General features: G+C 34.3%; 1 pseudogene across 1 annotated transcript; it reads right to left on the bottom strand.

Annotated features, from left to right (window-relative positions):
- Window positions 1-1,301: 1,301 nt before the first annotated feature.
- On the bottom strand, window positions 1,302-4,514 carry LOC149572568 (putative pentatricopeptide repeat-containing protein At3g13770, mitochondrial pseudogene; annotated as a pseudogene). The gene has a single exon (XR_016359933.1). The product of XR_016359933.1 is annotated as a putative pentatricopeptide repeat-containing protein At3g13770, mitochondrial pseudogene (transcript).
- Window positions 4,515-11,050: the final 6,536 nt, after the last annotated feature.

The following is an 11,050-nucleotide window of genomic DNA, read 5'->3' as shown; positions in this document are numbered from 1 at the left end:
AGTTGGTATGTGGTTTCCACGCAGAATCATCTCTTCCTCTAATTCCTATGATCAGCTTAGATGGAATAATGGTAAACTGCTGAAGGAGTTTTCTTGCAAGCATATTTATGACATGTTGAAGGATGATGATGATATCATCAACCATATCAAACTGGCTTGGGGCTTTAACTGGCCTAGTAACAGGTGGCACACTATATTTGAGTTATTTTGGCATTCTAGTGTTAAACCCAGAAAATGTCATTTTCGTTGGATCTTGATGCTTTAAAAACTTCTTGTTGGGTTTTTCCTTTCTCAAGTAGGCAAACAAACTGTTTTTTGCTCTATCTGCCATTGTACTGAAACTTTTGATCATCTCTTTTTCAAGTAATCCTGGGCTTCTAAGATTTGCGCTTTATTCTTTGGTAATGAGCTTATGTGGAATGTTACGCCTGGTCTCTCTTTTTTAAATGCCATTACTGACTTTCTGGAAGCTTTTGATTTACATCTTATTAAGTTCTAGTTCACTTTATCTGCTGAAATCTTGCGGTTTATTTTGAAACAAAGAAATGAGGAGATCTTTCAATCCAGGCCTTGGGTTCTTACTGAGTTTAATCATAAACTCACTTTTTTTCCATCATGTCACGGATTACAGCTGTTACTGAAGTGCCAGAGGATAGATTCATCTTCTTGATCCACGATGGTGCCATGATTATCTTCCAAAAAGTCATCAGAAACTACTCTTAAAATGAACAGGGAACCGGGACGATTATCAATGAAAGTGAAAGAGATGATGCTGACCGATCCAAAGAGACCACTCCCAATACTGATCATCAAGTCAACAATGTTGAGAGCAGAGCTAACAGTGGGCATATTCAGGAGGACTTCTCTGAATGGGATTCCAATGTACATGACAGAGTTAATCTCACTAACAGAGAAACTGATTTTGATGGAGGTGCTACCAATGAGTATAATGACAGCAGTGAGAGGGATTAGAGCTAATAAGCTCGTAGGTCTTAGCCATATGTTTTTTAAGACTTACTGTGAAAAAAAAAGGCTCCTTTGTTACTACAATCTATAATGTTGTAAGGATTCCTACCTTCTGTATATGTTGGTAGGACCTTTTGTTTCTGTTAGCTTTTGGGATTCTATCCTAGCTGTCTGTCAGTTTTTTTTTTTCAGCACTTGATCTTGTTGTACACAGTTGACTCTATATCTTTAATACATTATGAAAAAAATTAAAAATGAAGTCTCTTGTGACCTCAATTTAGGTGAGCCAAGCAATTAATTGGTGTTTTAAACTTGATGACCAGTGAGCACAGATGTGACAATAAAACTCAATAAATTTAATTTTTTTAAATTACATTAATGAGATCAAAGAGTTAGTCTCCCACAGTACCGGGAATTCTCGGAGGATAGAAATTTTTATAGGAGGAAATCTCACGTGGCTATTTTACAATAACATCTTTGCCTTTATACTTATCCAATAAATTAATGAGCATTCCAATCACCCTATATTATATGAGCATTTTGCACAAGAGTTTAAGGGCTTCCTCACCTTGATCATACTGGGTGTACCCTGTTATCATTCCCCTCTCTGTATCATCCCATTCCACAAAATACAGAGTATTAATGATGTTTTGCGACTTTGAATCCATTTACTATAAAGTCCTAATGTCTTTAGCCTGCTGATTGTTGGATTGGATTACCAATAATCTCCACAAGAACATAGTCCATCCTTGAAATGGTGGAAACGGGTGGTATCCCTCAAAATGATTTCTTGTGCTGTGACCTTGGAGATGAACTTTGCAGCAGTGTGGCAATCACCACACACCCTGAGGTTTTTGAAGACCCTGATAGGTGTTTCGGGGATTCTGTAAATAAGTCCAAAAGCAATCGCCAGCTTTTCACTATGGTGGGAGATAACACGCTTCTTCTGCTCCTCCTCCACATCGTGCAGTACAAAATTTGTGTCAGGCACGTAACCTGCCTGGTTTATCTGCCACATTAATTCCTCCAATTTTGAATAAATCTGATCTGTTTGTGGATGCGATCGATCACTGACAACAAATGAATGAAATTTGTTGTTGAACTCAATCCAACTGCATCCTGGCTCCTTTTTCACCCCTCTGCATGTCATCATTTTTCTCATTTTGCCTGCAACATCGAACTTACCAGCTGTGGAATATATATTTGAAATCAGCACGTACATTGCAGGATGTTGTGGTTCCAGGTCAAGAATCTTTTCTGCAACGTGTTTACCCAACTCCAAGTTATTATGTATTCTGCATGCGGCAAGCAAGGTCCGCCACACTAATGGAGTAGGTTCACATGGCATATGATTAATCAACTTTTGTGCCTCATCAAATCGGCCAGCACGACCGAGAAGGTCTACCATACATGCATAATGATCAACAGAAGGAATAATGGCATGCTCTTGAATCATTGACTCAAAGTACTTATGGCCTTCCTCTACTAAGCCTCCATGGCTGCAAGCAGACAGAATACCAACAAACGTGATCTCATCTGGCTTTAGACCTTCCTGAAGCATTCTTTTGAAGAGTTGGAGAGCTGTCTTTCCATAGCCATGCTGGGCATGTCCAGTAATCATAGCATTCCATGAAATACCATCTCGTTCAGGCATGTTTTCAAAAACTACTATTGCATGTTGGATGTTTCCACATTTAGCATACATAGTAGTGAGTGCATTGCTAACTCCAATATCTGTAATATATCCTCTTTTAATAGCGTGAGCATGGCATTGCCTTCCTTCTTTCAAGGTTGCCAAACTGCCGCATACACCAAGGATACTGGCCAAGGTGATTTGATTTGGAATTACACTAGTTTTTAGCATTTTGGACAAGAGTTTAAGGGCTTCCTCACCTTGATCATACTGGGCGTACCCTGTTATCATTCCCGTCCACGACACCACATTTCTTTCAGACATTCGGTCAAAAATTTTGCGTGCATCATCTGTATCCCCGCACTTAACATACATATCTGCGAGTGCACTTCCAACGTGAAGAGTTGACTGGTAGCCAGTCTTAGCAATGAAGCCATGAATCCACTTTCCATATTCCAAAGATGCTATGCTGGCACATGCATTTACAACATTTCCAAAGGTAAATTCAGTAGGGTAGATGCCTGCCATTTGCATTTGGTAGAAGAGTTTCAGAGCATTGCAACCTTGCGAGTTTTGACAATACCCTGCAATCATGGCATTCCAAGAGACCACATTCTTTGCGGGCATACGTTCAAAGAGCTGGAAAGCCTTATGGCAGTAACCATGCAGCGCATATCCCGTCACCATTGTAGTCCATGAGATAACGTCTCGCTGCTTCATTTTATCAAACAGTTCATGTGCTTCCTCTATACTATCACATTTGCTATACATAGCAAGCAGAGCATTCTCTACGGTAATTTCCAATTCAAATCCAGTTTTTATAATATGGGCATGTACCTGTTTACCTTGTCTCAGCAACCCTGGCCTTGAGTTCGCACTCAGAACACTGGTAAAAACGAACTGATCAGCTTGTACACCAGCCGATTGCATTTGAATAAGGAGATTGAAGCATTTCTCACCATACCCGTGTTGGGCATATCCTGCAACCAGTGCATTCCACGACACAACATCTCGCTCAGGCATTTCATCGAACACTTTACGAGCGTCATCAACGTTGCCGCATTTTGCATACATATTTAGAAGAGCATTCCCAACACAAACATATAGCATGAATCTAGTTATAATAGCGCGTGCTTGAATTTGCTTCCCCGTTTCCAAATCAATTAATCCTGCGCAAACCCTTAGTAAACTAGCATAGATGAACTGATTCGCTCCCTGCATTTCAGCAAACAATCTTATAGCTTCAACTCCATACCCATTCTGTACATAACCAGCAACCATTGCATTCCAAGAGAGCAGGTTTCGGTTGGGAATTTTTTCAAACAGTTTGCGCGCATCTCCTGCATTTCCAATTTTATAATAAAAGTTAACAAGCTGGTTTTGAAGAAACGTCTCCCAGTAAAGTCCAGTTTTAATGATGTGGCCATGGACCTGTTTGCCCTCTTTAAAAGCCTTGGTGTCAATGCAGGCTCGCAGAAGCCTATCATAGTTATCTGCATTTGCTTGCAAACTCGAAACATTAAAATCTACATTTGCACCCAAGCTTCCATCTTTTATTTTACTAGGAATGATACCGCTAGAATTGATCTCTGGTATGCTCCTGCAACTGCCGTAATGCTTAAACCCTGAACATTTGGAAGTTGGGGTATAGTGGAAGTACTTCAGAGCATTGTGAAGTTTGGAGATAGTCGAGTGTGTAGGAAAAAGGTGCATCTAGTGACATGAAAATGAATAGGGAAAAGCACAGCTTCCGTGTTCTGTGTAGGCTTAGCCCAGAAGGCAAACTTTCTTGAAGGAAGGTACAATCGTGCCATCGCGTGTCCAATTAATAAGTTTAAACCTGACTGCCTCGATCAAATTGTTTAATCCGTAAGCTTTGGTTCATCTGACGAAAACTTTCTCACCGAAATTTCCGATTCGAGGAAATCTTTGTCGAGCGCTGTAGCTGTTTTTATAACTTAATGTTGTAGCTATTACACTGCTGTAACCGCGGTTCCTCTGAATTTCTTACTTCTAATAAAACTTATATTTAAAAAAAAACGTAATTTTTTTAATTAAAAAAAACTTAATTTTTTTAATTAAAAAAACTTAATTTTTTTAATAAAAAAATTAAACTTTGTAATAAAATATGTTGCTTTTTAACTAAAGTATATCTGATATTAGTGTAAATCTGAGATTTTTTAATTTTTTATTATAATTATATCTTATATGAGTTTTTGTATATGAGTATTGAATGATTTAATTTAGTTTAATCTTATAGATCCAATCCTTGTAAGTAGAAATTCAACTCAATGCAAATTAATAGGGACGCGAACTAGGTATAAATATTACAGATTCTCAAAGATGAGAAGAAAAGATGTTTAAATAGATATCATCACGAAGAAATCTCATATGATGGTGAATGTGGGATAATAGGAAATTAGTGGTATAAGAGGGATAAATGGTGAATGGGAAATCACAAGTGGTCAATGGGAAGCGGTAAGTAGCAAGAAGCTTTATTCAAAGGTAGTTTTATTAAATAAGGAGAGAATAGCAAATCTAAATGAATTGATGGATTAATGAGATGATTAGATATAATGGATGAAAAATAAGGCCATTATAGTTTGAAAGGATTATTGTAATGAATTCACCTAATTAATGGAAAATTGGAGATTAATTTGATGACAATTTAATGAAAAAAATAATGGGTTTATATTTTGCTTCTCTTTGAGACAATGTGGTCGATCGCAATGTTTCAAAGAAAATGATTAACAAATATATGCCCTAGAGATATCCTAGTATGGATGTCGATTGATATCTTATGCCCCCTTGAGAGATTTATCGTACAAGTTATGGGAAGATTGATCTTTGTATAAAATATAAGAAAATGATTGAGTAAATAGTGTTGCACAAGTGATAAAGTTACAATATAGATTTGATGAAAATGCCCAATTGATAGGCATAATTAAACAATTAATGGAAATGATCAGTCTAGTTGGGTGAGAAGTTGATTAAGGTGATTGATTGGATTAACCTGATGGGGATTGATGACAATGCAAGACAATTTGAAACAATGATTAAGTAAGTGATCAAGGGGGCAATGAGATTCTTAAGAGAAAATTGATTAATTGAATATAGAATTTAAAGGCTCAATGTCATGCCCTAAATTTAACAAGAAAAAACACAACCAACAAATTTTTTTTTTTTGAAAGGTGAACTAAAAGATAGCGCATAACATAAATTCTATTATTAATATTCGATCAAACTATGGGGTGCTTTGTGGTATATCAGCGCTTATTCCTCGAGAGCATTAGAATGTTATTTTAATAGGTCATTAATTTTAGATAATGCGGAAGAAATTTGTTCAATCCAATTATTGTATTTCAAGTTTCCAGGGGGGGGAACCAATTAGTTTCTAACAATCGTTGAAAGCATAAGAGGTAGATGATGTGTCATTCCAAGTTTCATAGCCTATCCTTAAAATTCAAGACATTTCGTATGAATGTGAAGATATTTTGTAATTTTCCTAGATGTTCTATTTCGGGTCGTCATGCCATATATGTTTTCATAATCCTAACTTGTTATATTCCATTCCCAATTCCATTCTAGTTTATCATTACAAGGGTATAACCATTTAAATGCATTTTCTTACATTTTATCCTTTATTAATTTTCAACCTTGATGTCTTACGACCAGCCACTACTAACCAACATTTCAAAACTACTATGATGTATAGTCATATCCCTAACTACCATTCCTCATTAATCTAATAACCGCTTACGGTGCCCCGCATTATTAATATAGGAACATATCATTACAATATTAATGGTGTCAATTATACCACTTATTGTGTTCTTAATTTACATCATTTCATATACAAGATACATGTACGTAGCATTGGCATTATATAGATAGTTTATTAGAATATTTATTTCAAACATAATTGTTATACATGCTACTCTTTATTTTTTATTTTTTATTATTATTTATATATTATTATTATTTTACATTATTTTATTTACTAATTAAGTATTAATTATTAGTTACAAAAAACTATTGAATGTTCCTAATTCTACCATCCCAAGGCTAAGCCTTTTCCCCACTAACACACGGGTTTAAATAATATTCTAACTTCCATATTACCAACCTCCTATTCATTTATGCTATGCTTAATCCTAAGTACTATTTATTCTAATCCTAAATAAACAAGAGTTGTGTTACAGCAAGAGTCCAGCCTAATAGTAAAAAAAAAAATATTGTTTGAATAGATTGAGCAAACATTGGCATAAGTAAATGATTGTAAATAATTATAAGAAGAAAATTAAAATAAAGTAATATAAACTAATAATTATTAAAGAGTAAATCAAGTAAATTAATTTTATAAGTTTTAAAATAAAATTTAATTCTTTTATAACATAAGAACATAGAATAATGAAATAGAAAATTAGAGAAAATTAGAGGAAAGTGTTGTTTGAACATATATTTTTTATTTTAAATCAATATGTACAATATTATTTTAAATCAATTGACTTAAATAATTTCATTTATATGATGACTTCAAATTTTCTTCATAATTTATGAATTTATTCTAGCGTATTTACTATCAATCTATTTAAATAATATGTATTTCATTACTATCTACTAAAATAAAAAATTACTCAAACTTTTTTTTCAATATAAACATTAAATGGGTAAATATTGTGGTGCTTGTCTCGAAATGCAATTATATTATTGACCCTAACCTAACGTAATATAAATCTAATCTTAATTGAATTCCCATACTAAACTCTAACTTTACTTGTAAAACTAATTTGAATGCTAAACTTAAATCTCATTTTAAAATTATAATAATGAAGGAGATTAGGGATTATATATATATATATATATATATATATATATTTCAAAAAAAATATTATATAAAATAAAGTATATAATAAAATTTAATAACATTTATAAAATTTAATTAACTTCTATAATAAATTTTATAATTTAATTCTTAGTCCTTTCCTTTCTCCATACTACTAGTTATATATATTATATAGCATATAATATATAAAGAGAAAGTCTAGAGATATGGAGACTTAAATTTACTTTTTTTTTAAAAACTTTTAGTTGATTAGACAATTTTTTTGTAATTTTCAGAATGAAAAATTAATTAAACCCCTAGCAAAAATAGGGTCAACCAATAAGAAAAAAGAAATACTTTTCAAGAAATTCAAAAAAAAAAAAGACACTTCAAACATTGGAAATCATGTTTAATATTTTGCAAAGGCAGAGCTTTTAAGGCAAACTAATAGCCTAAAATCAAGTGAAAACATAAGTCTCAGCCTATAAATAGGCTAGACTAATAAAGAGTTTATTCATCTACCTACACTTGACTTCACATAAAACCCAAAGAATTAATAATTATCCCTAATAATAATGTCTTTCCCTTTACATACAAAGTCCCCTCACTCCAGACTCGTGTGCCCCTATTTGCTCTTTCCAAGGTCGGGTGACAAGGGTCCCATCCCTCCCTTGGATGCCTAGGAGACAACCATGACAAGGTGGCCAACATGGATCCCAATGTGAGGTGACTTAAGCATCTCAAATCAGACATGAACCACTTCCCAAGCTTTTATCTCCTCCTTCCTAGGCGTGAGGTGGTTGGGTGTAGTGCCAAGTCTTATGCGCTTTTCACATATCCAAAGAAAAGTAGGCGCCTAAGAGAAGTTTTCTAACTTATGTCAGGACCAAAGGTCATCATCATTGTCTTTCACCTAAGTTCAAGGTATGGCTAAAGTATGGCCGCCTAGTGGGGACCACTGCCCCTTTTTTCATGGTAATTTTTTTTTTTGGTTTGAACATGGTCTCTTCCACTCTTAAAAGGTGACACCTAGGTAACATAAATTGATCAATATTTAAGTTTGGTATTTATATATTATTCTTTATTTTTCTTTGGTTCAAGTGTTTTGATTTTATATTTTATTTTATTAGGTTCAAATTTACATGTGAAACACATCTCTACTCATGTGACTACAATTGGAGGTGGGATGTTTTATAACATCCCAAGGTGAGTAGACATAGTTTAGGTACCTAGATGTTAGTTTATTATTATTGTGTTTTCTTTTGCTCTTAAGTTTTTATTTTTAATTGTATCTTTATAAAAGATTTTGGGTATATAGTTTTGAATAAAATATTGGTATGTAATATACATCCTCTTATTTCCTCATCCTCATACAATTTCCAGAGTAGTAAAATGTACACCTACAGCATACTTTTCCTCATAGATTTGGACTATGTATTTTGCTCAAGCTAATTTCTTTTATTCCTACCATGGAATTTTAGGGGACATGTTTGATGATCCGATGGTGTTATCTAATCTAGGGATTTATTGTTTTAAGCTAACAAGTTTTAAACACATTCATGTACATGGTTATTTATAATGTCAACTATTATGGTTTAGTTACAATTGGTATTGTTTGTTATAGCAACAAATTAAATCATTTCTTAGGATCTCTTAGAACTTGAAATCCAAATGAACTAATTTTCATACACATAAAATGAACTTTCAAAATATGATGACTTTCTTCCATTTCATAACATATGATTTTTCAAATCAATCAACCTATGTTTTGAATTGAGTCAACTATATCCATAATAATCTTCTACATGACAACTATGAAATATTTCTACCAAATGATTTACAATCAACATAAGAAGAAGGGTCTCAGTACATAACTTCTCCATATTACATCAAATCACATAGTGTGAAACTCTTAATGAATATTTCCTTACAAAGGCCACTTTGTACAATTTCTGAACTTCACAATTTCAACAATATGCAATAATTAGAAAACTTCTTTTTACATCACATTGAAACAAAATTGGAGGTTTAACATCACAACACATTTTGAGATGACATGGGATGATTTGTTTCTCTACACACTTGATTTTTCAATATTGCTAAGAGGAAAACCCTAATCCCTTCATAGGAACCATCTTCTCAAAAACCTGCAAACAACACAAAACTTGGAACCATGGAGGCTCACCTCCCATCCTAGGCTTCTATAAAGCCATCCACTGATTAGGGGAAACAAGATTCAAACCTAGTTTCATTCCAATCTTACAGATGTATAAACATTACATTACAACACTTAAACAATCCCATCCCAAGGGTATTTCACAATGGTTCACTAAAGTAACCTTGAACATAGGGTGAAGGTGTGCTTTTAAAAAAGAGACTTGTCATATCATACCATATCTGTAATAAACAATTTTTCATGCCCTTTCGAGGCTTTTTACAAATCAACAAATTTCATGCCATTTCGGGGCTTCCACAAACATTCTCCAAACATACTACCAATAGCTATAGCTTCCTTGAAGCCCATACTCCATTAACTTCCTTCCTACACCATCTTTCCCTTATCACCCACAAAGCAAGATATGAATGAATATGGCATACAATGGAGCCCATACTCCAAAGTTTTCAACTATATTTCAAGCCCAACTAAACCCTTCACCCTAGACTTTTCTTCCCTCCCCAAAGGGTGAGTTAAGCCCTCACACCCATAACAACACTTGACATTCAAATCAAAACAAGGAGATCAAGAAAGAAAATCAAGAAATTTCATGCAACACAATTCACAATCACACCACCACAACACAATACAAGATTCACAATAACAATTATACATGATCCCATAAAAATGCTCCATGCTTGCAAATTCATTATGCAATGCTAAAAAAAATGTTCATGGTTTGAAAACCAACCTTGGTCCAAGATAATGGCAATGCTAGTTGATAAAGAGCTCCCTTAGCCTCCCTCCAAAAACCCTAACTATCTATAAACTTAGAGAGTGGGTGAACACCCCACTAGTTTGTCCAAGACTCCCTAAAAAGCCCTTCCACTAACTATTTTGGCAAAAACACCAAGCCACTTCCTCTTACAAACTTGTCTCCCTCTAAGTTTGTTATTTTTGACTTAGTGGAAACATGGAAAAGAGCTCATGTGACAACTCCATTTTCGAATTGATGGAAGAAGGCATTGGTAAAGGGGTCCTCTAGGTTGTCTAGTCACTATCATGGTCAAAATTAGGTCCCTAACATGCTATACTATCATATGGGTAGCTTGTTTTCACATAATAGACACTCTGGGACCACCTAATGACCTCTCAAAACCCTAGCCAAGTCTAATTTCGAATTTCCTTTGATTGTGACCCATTGTACCCCTTGTCAAGTGGGTTTACTTACTTATTAGCAAGGTAATTAGTTTTAGGGTAAGATGCCACCATGACCAAAACCCTAGATGACATGTCATTGCACACAAAATCCACAAGTGTCAAGTGATACATAAAAGCACATTCCACCTCACCATGACATGTCTCTAATGCATCTTTATGATTAAACATTTCCAGATATAAGAAAACTTACATTTATGAAGCAAAATACTTTCACAACAAGGCTTTTGAATCTTCCAAAGATTTGCCTTGG

This window comes from Cupressus sempervirens, chromosome 2, assembly GCF_028749045.1.
Source record: "Cupressus sempervirens isolate cs-2001-9-10 chromosome 2, ASM2874904v1, whole genome shotgun sequence".
Classification (NCBI taxonomy): Eukaryota; Viridiplantae; Streptophyta; class Pinopsida; order Cupressales; family Cupressaceae; genus Cupressus; species Cupressus sempervirens.
The sequence above is the reverse complement of the archived record's forward strand: the minus strand, read 5'-3'. Positions and strand labels throughout refer to the sequence as shown.